The 12,107-nt window shown below is 32.2% G+C and overlaps 1 protein-coding gene across 2 annotated transcripts in view; it reads left to right on the top strand.

Moving 5' to 3' along the window:
• Lrrc7 (leucine rich repeat containing 7) overlaps positions 1–12,107 on the top strand; it is a 403,609-nt gene that overhangs the window by 153,219 nt on the left and 238,283 nt on the right. The gene's annotated exons all lie outside the window — the stretch shown is intronic.

The raw sequence follows: 12,107 nt of genomic DNA, 5'->3' as shown, positions 1-12,107 counted from the left end.
TAAAACGATGGGAAACACATAACCAAATCAGAATAGTTCTACAAAAGATGATTTAAAACATTGCTGAGTAGGAACGATGCCAACTGGCACAGGATATCATTGTTTTGAAGCAAACTGTGTCATCATTTTTCCGGAGCTCTCAGACTACATTCCATGGATGATCATCAAAACTAATAAACACTTATTAGTTCTTTTCATAGTAGGAAATTAGTATCAAGGATCTTATGGAAATTCAAGAGAGTTCAAGACTTTAAGATATTGATACATAGATTAAGAAATCTGTTTTTATAGATCAAAAAATTAAATATGGCTATCAATTGGAAGTATTTGTATATGAGGGATTATAGAAATGGCAGAGATCATCCTATGAAGATAGTAGAATAGAAGGTACAAATGATAAGGATGTTAGGATCAGAGGAGAAGGGTTTTGTGACTTGAGATCTACTAAGGAATTCTATGGAAAAATAAGATTTTGAGATGACCATGACTTGAGGGTGTGATGTAGTGACAGAGGTCTATGGGATCCAGTAAAGAAATTGTGACGGGAATGGCTTGGATGAGTCATGAGACTGAATGGAAAAGCACGAAATGGAAATAGAATCTAGAAGGCTACTCGCAGTTGTAGTACTATTTGGGATAGATTAAAACAAATCTGTGGTATTGGGATGCAGGTAATAAACTTTCTGAGAAAGACGGTGTTAATTATACCAAACTGACATTGGGATTTGAGCAAAATCTCTCAGCTCTTTGTCTTCATTAAGCTGGGGAGACTGGGAAAAAGCTCACTGGGAAGGCATTTAATGAATGGAGTATTGTCTATAAGAAGACAAAGAAGTTAATCAAAGAGAAGCTGAAGAGAAATTTCATACCAGCGCAGTTCAGGAGAGGGACCTGTCATTTCCTATGGATCATGGCATAAGGCAGCACATGAGACCAGGGATGAGGCAGAAGTTTAGAAGGAGGTCTTTATGCAAGTGGTTTATGAAATAATTTGAGTCCCTTTGTAGAAAGTGTGGAACTTCAAACAATAAAATATGTTTGAACATTACAATGTTTCTACCTCAAAAATAGAATATGGAGAGAGAAAACCCAAACAAAACCCCAAATTCTTTGAACAAATATGATTTTTCCAACATGTCCACAAAAACAGATGCTACTACAAACACCTTAACCTGAGTCACATGATCCAGAGATGGCAGATTGTTTTGTTTTGATTTTTTTTCCCTAATTCTTTAGATCTGATAGTTTCTATAATTTAGGAACCCTGGTAGTTCTTTAGTAGTAGAAGCCAGGTGATAAATTATGTCTTTTTTAAAAAAATACCCTTTTTTTAAAGATGTTGATGGACCTTTATTTTATTTATTTATTTATATGTGGTGCTGAGAATTGAACCCAGTGACTTGCACATGCTAGGCAAGTGCTCTGCCACTGCGCCACAGCCCAAGACCCTAAATTATATCTTTACAAAGTTTAAAGTCAGTAGTTTTATGGAATGTTTCTCAATTACATTCACATATTCAACTTTTAAAAAATGAAAGATACAACCTGTTTCATTTTTAAAAAGAAGTTTAACACTGTAAACATTAAGAAGTTTGGGAATTCATAAAATATGACTCAAGAGAAAAGTAAACTTAAGTAGTATATTAATTCTCAAAGTCAGGTTTTTAAAGCTATAAGATGCATAAGTAGGTTCATCCACTTTTGGTATATGAGTCAATGAGTTTTAATAAATGTACATAGTCATGTATCTGTCACCAGAACTAGATACAGATGATTTTCAACATCCCAAAAAGTTCCCTAAACCCAACCGTACCCTGTAATATGATTAATAGTCCCATGGTTTTACCCTTTCCAAAATGTCATATAAATGCTGAATGTCATATAAATGATATATATCAGATACTTTTGTTTCTGATTTCTTTTATTTAATATATGATTGTGAGATTTAGCCATAGTGTTTCAATAATCAATTCTTGATTCCTCTTTATTGGTAGGTAGTATTTCATTGTATAGATAGAACATGATTTGTGTATCTATCTGTTGACAGCCATCTAGGTTGTTTCCACTTTTGGACTACTATGAATACTGCTTATATAAATGAAGTACAGGTGTATGTCTGAGTGTGTTTTCTTTTGTATTACATAAATATCTGGGTAATATAGTACCTGTATGTTTAACCTTATGAGAAACTTCAAAATTGCTTCCAAAAGAGCTATTAAATTGAGCATTCCCAACAGCAATGTATTAGAGTTTCAGTTGTTTGTCTGTGTCCCTATTTGGTGGTATAAGTTTTTATTTTTTTTATTTTAGCCAAACTAGTAGATGTGTTATCTCATTATGTTTTTAATTTACATTTTAAGGCATAATTAGTACCTTGCCTTGTACTTATTTTAAAAATATATTGCTTCTTTTTTAATGATTCCAATTTTTTGTTGACACATTTTTATTATTGAATCAAAGAATTGATAGCATATTTTAGATACAAGTCCTTTAGCCGATAAGATATCTGTTAGCGAATATTTGCTCCAATTCTATGACTTATCTCTTTGTGTTCTGAATAGTGTCCTTTAAAGAGAAGTTTTGATTTTGATGAAATCCTATTTGATAATATTTTATGGTCTGTTCTCTGTTTTCCTAAGAGCTGTTTGCTAAATTCATAGTTATAACAATTTTGCCTACACTTTCTTCTGGAACATTTTATAGCTTAGGTTTTACATTTTACATTAAAGTCTATGTTCACTTAACGTTGACTTTTGTAGATGTGTCAGGTTTAAGGGCTGTGGTTCACTTCTTTGCATATAGACACCTAGTTGTTCCAATACCATTTGTTGGAAACATTATCTTTTCACTATAGAATTATCCTAAGTATCTTTATTGAAAATCAATTAATACATGTTTTGATCCATAGCTGGATTTTCTACTATGTTATATTAATCTATATACTTGTTTTTACCCTACTTCCATGCTGTCTTAGCTGTATAGTAAATCCCAAAATCAGGGAATAAGAATACTTCTTTCACCTTTGTTCTTCTTCATCAAAATTGTATGGACTATTTTATGACCATCATTTTATATAAATTTTATAATGAGCTTGCCAATTTCTTCAGAGATATAAAATCCTGCTGGCATTTTTATAGTCATTGCCTTGAACCTATAGCTCAATTTGACTCACATTGGTGTCTTTAAATATTTAGCATTATCTCTGAGCATAGTATAACTACATACTTTGGGGGGGGGGAGGTAATTCTTTTATCAAGGCTTTATGGGTTTCAATATATAAATATTGCACCTTTTATTTATTTTCCTGAACATTTCATGTCATTTGTGCTATTGTAGATTATTTTATTTAGAATTCCAATTGTTTATTACTATTATGTATAAATAATTGATTTATATATATCCACCTCATATCCTTCAACTTTAGTTCTAGTGGATTGTTTCTGCAGATTTGAGTGAAATTTTCTATGTAAGCAATAATGTCATCTGTGAATAAAATAGTTTTATTTTATTATTTTTCATCTGTATGCCATTTATTTTTCTTGCCTTATTATCTTGGCTAGGTCCTCCTTTACACATTGAATACAAGAAGTGAGAACAGAAATCACTGACTTGCTTTCAGTCTTAGTGAGGTAGACTTTCGCTATTATGTGTTATTTATTACCTTTTGGCATTTACCAGTCTGTGACCACTACTTGGTTTTAAAGCCACTCCACATTATTAGGAATTAGTTACAGCAGAACCCCATTCCAAGTAGCAAAATTGGTGTTCATTTCCTAATGCTATGTAAGAAATCCCCACAAATTTAGCAGCTTAAAACAATACATACTCATTATCTCTCAATTTCAGTGGTTCAGAGTGGTTCAGGAATCTAGGCATGGGTTCCCTGCTTCATGGTTTCACCAGACTGTAATCAAGGTATGAGTTGAGCTGTATTCTCAACAAGAGACTTACTGGAGAACAATACAAGTCAGAGTCCAACTTACTTTGTTGACAAGTTCATTTCCTCATTGTTATAAAGCTGTACATCCTAGCTTTACCCTAGCTGTCAGCTAGAGGCTACTCTTGGGAACTGAAGGCTGTATATAGTTCCCTGCCACATAATCCTTTCCACAGGCAGCTCACAGCAGGAAGTTTGCTTCTTTAAGGACAACAACTGAGTAAGAGTGAGTGTTCTGGTAAGATGGAGTCTTCTAATATAACATAGTTATACTAGTGTACAATTTGCCACATTCTGTTGATTAGTAGCAAATCATAGGTCCTACCAACATTCAAATGGGGATGCTTCAAAGGCATGAACATCAGAAGGTGAGGATCAAGGGGGCCACCAGAGAAAGTATTCATCACACCTTTTATATCTGTTTTGCTGACAGTTTTTTTTTTAATCATCAATGGTGGTTGAATATTTTCAGTCACCTTTTTGACATCTATTGACATAATTATATGGTTTTTCTCCACTTGTCTGATCATGTGATGACTGGCATTGATTTTTTTTTTTTTACATCAACCCGACTTTGTATTGCAGGGATACACTCCACTTGGTCAAGAAGTATTATTCATTTTTCTGTATCAATTGCTGTAATATTTGTTGATGGTTTTTCCGTCTATATTCATGAGGCATATTCTTCTGAAGTTCTTTTTCTTGTAATTTCTTTGCCTGGTTTTGCCTATCAGGGTAAAACTTCATAAAATGAATTGGAAAATGTTCTGTTCTATTTTCCATAAGAAATTGTATAGAATTTGGTATTTTTTCTTATTAAATATTGGCAGATTTTGTCAGTGCAGCCATTCAGGCCTGCAGTTTTCATTATAAGAATGTTTTTTATTGCAAATTGAATTTTCATAATAACTGTATGGTACTTCAAACTACCTGTTTCTTTTTAAGTGACCTTTACTACTTTGGGTTTTGAGAGAGAATGCGTACTTCATGTAAGTTTTAAAAAATTATTGTCATATTATTTTTCTCCCTGAAGAAGAATTTATTTTATTTTATTTTATTTTTTATTTATATATGATAGTGGAATGCATTACAATTCTTATTACACATATAGAGCACAATTTTTCATATCTCTGATTATATACAAAGTATATTCACACCAATTTGTCTCTTCATACCTGTACTTTGGATAATAATGATCATCATGTTCCATTATCATTTCTAACCCCATGCCCCCTCCCTTCCCCTCCAACCTCTCTGCCCTATCTAGAGTTCTTCCTTGTCATTATTTTTCATAAAATTTTTTGATTGGGCCTTTGATATCTGTAATTATCTAGTGATTCCCTTTCATTCCTGATAGTATGTCTTCTTTCAAGTTTTGTTTGATCACACTAAAACTAGAGATTTATCAATTGTACTCATCTATTTTAAAAAGTATATTTGGTTCCATTGATTTTTATGTATTGTTTTTCTGTTATTTCCTTTGCCCTAAAATATTTATGAAGTAGTAAGTCATGAAAATTCTGGAATATAAAAACTATAGGTCTGAGTGTAACTATTTCAGTTTTAATTTTAGATGTAAACCTCTTAAGTCACTGGAGAATATCGTCACAATTAAAATTTAAAGAAACTATTAAATAAGAAAAGCAAAGGCTATTATTTAATGAGAACCTACTGGATCTCATGTTATTATACACAATAATTTCTTTTAATTTTTTCAATAGCTACATTATATAGATAAATATTATTATTAACTTTTTACTGAAAGGAATGCATGAAGCTAGTATTTAAATTCCTAGTTTCTCCTCAATATATTCTATCATATCTGAACATTTTTATTTGGTATAAATTTAAAGGTGTACTTAGAAATTTTGAAATATTCATGATGTTCAACAAGGAGGAAATTATTATAAATTTTGATACATCTGCTGAGTGAATATGAAGGTTACATGTAAGAGAACATTTTTTCTGCCCACATCAACCCCCTTCACTCTTCTTGAGCAACTATAATACTAACTTCTTCTTAACTTTCAACAGCATCCTAGTTTGAGTTATGAATTATGTAGTCACTGTTTATGCAGTGAAATTAAAAGATGAATTATAAATTAAAATAATGATACAAGTTTGCAGGAATGTTAAAACACTTATTAAGGAATTTGAAATACATGAAATGGTAATCATGGTCATGAGAAGGTGGTGGATATGAGTAATATTTGGTTTTCTTAATGTTCTATTCATTTTATAATTTTAAGCCTGGAATGAAAATATTTAGAGTAAAATGACTTTCTAGTTAGAGTAGAAACTTTTACATTGGTTTCTTAATCCCAATATATTAAAAAAATTAATTTCATGTGGCTTAACTGTTGTATTAGAGGTCAGACACCTGAAATGTTTTCATTTAACTTCTAAAGAAAATGCAATAGGAAGATATAAATGTTGAAACAAGGGTGTCTGCAGCCAATATTAATGTGCTTATTTCAGTAATGAAAATAAGCACTTATAAACGTTTTTAAAATAGCTGGGTCAGGTGATGCTCATGTAATCCTAGCTACTCTACTCTGGAAGCTGAGACAGGAGGATGGCAAGTTGGAGGCCAGGCTGGACAACTTAACGAGAGCCTGACTCAAAATTGAAACAACTGGGCATGTAGCTCACAGGTAGAGCACTTGCCTAACATGAAAAAGGCTCTGGATTCCATTTCCAGTACCACTAAAAAGGAAAACAAAAATGAGGGGGGGTTAAAAGAGTATTCTAGTTAATATGAAAAGATCAGAATTAAAAACAATGCTAAGGAAAAGTAGTATAGTGCTCTTATTTCCTGATTCTTACTGTGAGACAGGTAACCATTTAATTATTGGAGCAAATCTGAAGAATGGATATTATCATTTTACAAATAAAGAAACTGAGCTTTACAAAGTTAAGTAACATGCAAAAGTCACATATATAATAATTGAAAGAACTATAATTCAAACCAGGTCTTGGAGCATTAGTGCCCATTTGCTTAACTGCTAAACTGTATGGGTATCTATTTCTCCTTTCTTTTTTGTAGACTGAATATATGATTTTAAATTTAGGGAATTAATAACAAGAAAGTATTTACTTAGTAGAGAAAATTATCAATTTATGAAATACATTCTTTGGAATTTTTATCAAATCAGTCAAATGTTGAAAATCATCAAGTCATTTTGGGGTAGTAAAGTCATTTCATTATTGAGAGCTCCTTACTTAGTATAAAATATTGTATTTCCTTTATAGTCTGGAAGAGAATAAAGGGAATAAAGGGAACCATGACTGCCATCTTTATCAAGTGTACCTAGCTTGCTAGGAAGTACCTTCTTCCTCATAATTCCCCAGACATTCCTCTGAAAAAGATGATACTGTTTAGTGGGGCCCCTGTCCCAATTAAACACTACAGAATTATAACAAAAAGTTAATAAAGAAAGTTGAATATCTGCTTACGCAAACTTATTAACTCTATTTATCAATAATATCTAATCTATTTTATTGCCAATTATTTTCCAAATACAACATTAGATGTTTAGAACATTCTTTATCTTTAAATAATTTATAATTTATCCTTCCTAGAAATGGAAAATTCCCAATACTAGCATAAAGCATCATTGGTATAAGCCCTGTACTACATCTGTAAACAGAATTCTCCTATAGGTAAAAAGCATTAATTTTGAATCTCAGCACAGAGTAACCATCAAAATTAATTAAATTGAAAAATACAGATGCTACTAAATAAGACAATATGTGTATACATATATCCTTAAGTTTACATTTTTAAAGAAGGAAAGTTCAATATAGAATATAAGCACATGTGTATTATAACCAGGCTGAAAAAAAAAATTTTACTTTGTATTCTGGTGTTTCATGTAATTTATTTTTGGCAGTCTAATTTTGCAGTTTGAACCTGAAAAACTTTTGGTCAATTTTTAAGCTCTAAAAGAAATGTCTTGCATAAAAAGCCAGATTTTTTTCTGAGGCATTAAACATTGTCAGAGTAACAGCATTAAAGAAATAGATTTTGATCAAATAAATTATATAATACCATTTTGTGCATATATAGAAAGAATAGTGGACTGAGAAAAGCCAGGTGGTTCTGTCTCTATAACTATAAAATTAGTATTTTTAAATCTTTTTTACTAATTAGTAGTGACATTTTTAAAGTCAATTTTCAGATTAATGTTTTTCACTATTTTTACATATATTTCATTGTACTGTTTTTGAAAAGTCATAAGTAAGTCCTTTCTGTGAATGACCCTAGGAAATAAGATAATAGGATAGTAAATGTCAATTAAAATCTGTGTTAGCTGTCTCAGCAACTCAGGAGGCTGAGGCAGGAGGATTAAGACTAGCCTCAGCTAGTTGGCAGAGCTCTAAGCAATTTAATGAGACCCTGTCTCAAAAAAATAAAAAGGGCTGGGGATGTGGTTTAGTGGTTAAGCACCCATGGGTTCAATCCCCAGTACCAAAAAAAAAAAAAAAAAATCTGTGCCATTATCATAAAAACTATCATACTATCAGAGCTCTGATATTATTGCAACAAAGGAAAACACAGAGAAAAATAATTATTTACCACAGATTTTTTTTCGTGCCATAGAATCAAATTCAAAACTTTGAGTTGAGAATTCAAGTTCCTCTAAATCCTATCCCCATCCATGATCTCAAATCTTAATCCCCACCCCCAATACTCTCATGAACAAAGTATTCAATTTAGAACTCATCTTTCTGTCACCCATCTCAAATATCTTCTTACCTCTACATTATAACACACACACCCCCACTTTTCCTCTGCCTCCTGTTTCTTTCTCTTATGCTTTCATGAATCCTTTCTCTCTCGAAGAGCAAATTTATGGAAAAATTCTCTATGAAGCCATATTCAAATAAGACAACTCCAATATACAAAACAGAATAAGATGTTTGCAGCAAAAATAACCAATATAACATTGGTGTCATGAAAATGTATTAGTAATTGTTAAAAGAGAGGATAAGAATATTAGTTATGTTTAATGTGTATTCCCTGAAGCAGATGTATAGAAATGAATGCAGGCTGTATAAACAGGAGGCAGTATATTCAGGAGGTGATCTTTGGAATTGCCTGTTGAGGGTGTCATTAGTCTGTTTACTAGTATAGGTCTCTGGGCTTTGATCTCTTGGAACAGTGCAAATCTCCCATGGAGTTGTCAAACACAGTGAGTGGGGGAGCCCAGTTATTATTGCTGTAATCAGTAGCTGCTATCTGCTTCTGAGGGGTTTTGATTCTCTGGGATTGTGAATGAGCAGAGCAGATTCCAACAGCTGAAGACCAGCAGGGGACAAGGGGCTAGTAGTCAGTGTGTGCTACAGTGAAAACCCTGGGAGAGTGGGTGGGGCACCAGTAGAAAAAAATGGACAAAACAAATAAACATGTTTTTCACAGAAAACATAAATTGCTAGTAAAATTATGAAACAAGATGTTGTGAATTAATCGGGGAAATAGTTATTATTATTGTTTTACATCTACAAAATTGATAAAGACAAGGGTTAAGAAGGACATGGGGAGGAGAAGTTCTTGTTCAATAATGGTTGTGTTATAAATAGATGAAACTGCTTTGAATAAAATCTGGCTATACATAATGAGTTTAAATATTTTCTATGACCCAGTGATGTCACTCTTAAGGATGTAACTTGGGTGAACCTCTTCTAAAGGTACACTAGAATATATGTTCAACAGTATTCACAGAAGTTAGTGTTTGTAATCACAAAGCAAAATTTAGAAACAAGTGTAATGTTCATTAGAAGGAGAGAATAGTAAATAAATTGTGGCATATAAATATAATGGCATAGTATGCTATGATGGCCATTTACATTAAAATGGATGAATTTGAAAAAAATCTAATGCTGATTTTAAATGTCTCTAGAAATGTACACAGTATGACTTGATTTATGTAATGTGAAGGAAAAAAACATGCAAAACCACACAATGTTTCTTTTTTACATAATAAAATAGTTGTATAGTAAAGTTCTTAAAAAGCAAAATAATCAACGTCATTTGGGAATTTGTGGAGCAAATCAGAAGATGTAATCAAGGAGTAGTACTCAGAGGGTATCCCCCCACATACATTTCTTTTATTGGTGCATTATAGTTGCACATACAGATGTGATTTGTTGTTACATATTAATACATACACAAAATATAGCAATATAATTTGGACCATATTACCCCTAGAGCTGTCCCCCTCCCTCTGCACCTCTCACCCTGGATTTCTTTTCTCTACTGATCTCTCTTTGATTTTCATTAGATTCACCTTTCTATTCCTTTTCCTCTCTAGCTTTCATATGTGAGAGAAAACATACAACTCTTGACCTTCTGAAATTGACATATTTCATTTAACTTGATGATCTCTAGTTTCATTAATTTTCTTGCAAATTACATAATGTTTTTTTAATGGCTGAATGAAATTCCATTCTGTATATATACCACATTTTTGTTAACCATTTATCCACTGATGGACATCATGGCTAGTTCCATAGTTGGGCTGTTGTGAAATATGCTGCTATAAACAATGGGTGTGTATATATCACTGATATCTTTAATTCTTTAATTCTTCAGAATAAATGCCAGGGAGTGGTATAGCTGGGTCCTATGTTGCTGCCATGCTTAGCCTTTTGAGGAGCTTCTATATTGATTTCCATAGTGGTTGTACTAATTTACAGTCCCATCTACAGTGTAAAAGTATTCTTTTTCTCCACATCCTCTCCAGCATTTATGGTTATTTGTATTCGTGATGACTGACATTCTGACTTGAGTGAGAAGAAATCTCAGGGTAGTTTTGATTTGCATTTCCCTAATTGCTAATAATGTTGAACATTTTTTTTCATATATTTGTTGGCCATTTTTAGTTCTTCTTTAAGAAGTGCCTGTTTAATTCATTTGTCCACTCATTAATTTGGTTATTTGATTTCGGGGTGTTAAGTTTTTTGAGTTTTTTTTTTTTTGTATTGGGATATTAATCCTCTGTCAGAAGAGTAGCTAGCAAAGATTTTCTCCCATTCTGTAGGTTCTCTCTTCACATTCCTAATTGTCGCCTTTTCTTGCAGAAGCTTTTTAATTTGATGCCATCCCATTTACTCACTCTTTGTATTATTTCCTGAGCTTTAAGGGTTTATTGAGGAAGTCATTGCCTGCTCCTTTTGTGCTGTATTGTTGAAACCCAGAGTATCTCTATTTTTCATTCTAGTATATACATGCATATGTTCTGTTATGTATAGAAAATGTTTCATAACAAAGATTGAGCAGAAGAAAAGAAATCATGAAATGAAACTCAGATACAATGTCCCAGGAGTAGGAGAATCAGGAAAACTGTTGTGCTAGGAAGCAAATAAGGCAAGAGCAGTCAACGATGGCAACTGTTGCTAGGCTGTGTGGGGTACAGAACAAAATGAAGCTAATGGAATTGGGACTTAAGGGGTCATTGGAGCCTTTGATGAGGACAGGTTTAGTAATAGAGTTGGGGTACATGCCAAGAAACAATGGTTTGAGAGTAGTGAAGAGCAATGAACACAAGCAGCTCTTTAAACAATTGGCAGAAAATCTAAAGAAGGAGATAGGTAATAATATGAGCAGAAGGCAAATTTGAATGCTATTTAGAAGTATTTTATGAAAGAACATAATCTGGACTAAACTGCAGATATGTATTAAAATTGCTTAAATAGAAATTTACTTACAGGAAACAATTCAATATTGTTCCAAAAAAACAAATTCTGGAGAATCTTTAATCTTTTCTAGTGAAGAAGATATAATGTTTTAAATAATTACCTCATTTTGTTTCTAAAATTTCCCCCAAAAAAATATTTTATTAATTTCGAATGCCTCTTACACCCTCTGTGGTTCTTGTTTAATTGCCTTTCAATGTTCTTTCTCATTTTTAACAAACACAAATTAGATTAAACTGAATCATAATATGTAAGCACGTTGGGCCTACATTAAAGAAATTGTTAGTAAAGTTGTCAGCATATTCCTTCTTTTTTCAAACAGGGTAACTTTCTTCATCTTGGTAACAAATTATAGACAAATTTTGATGATTAAACGAAATCATCAAATATATTCCATATTCTTGCCTGACTATATACATGAATGTTCTATTGAGAAAGTAATGCTAATCTTAAAATTGAAAAGAAAACATGA

This window comes from Callospermophilus lateralis, chromosome 7 (genome assembly GCF_048772815.1).
Source record: "Callospermophilus lateralis isolate mCalLat2 chromosome 7, mCalLat2.hap1, whole genome shotgun sequence".
Lineage (NCBI taxonomy): Eukaryota > Metazoa > Chordata > Mammalia > Rodentia > Sciuridae > Callospermophilus > Callospermophilus lateralis.
Note: the sequence above shows the minus strand (reverse complement) of the source record. Positions and strands in the feature narration are given on the sequence as shown.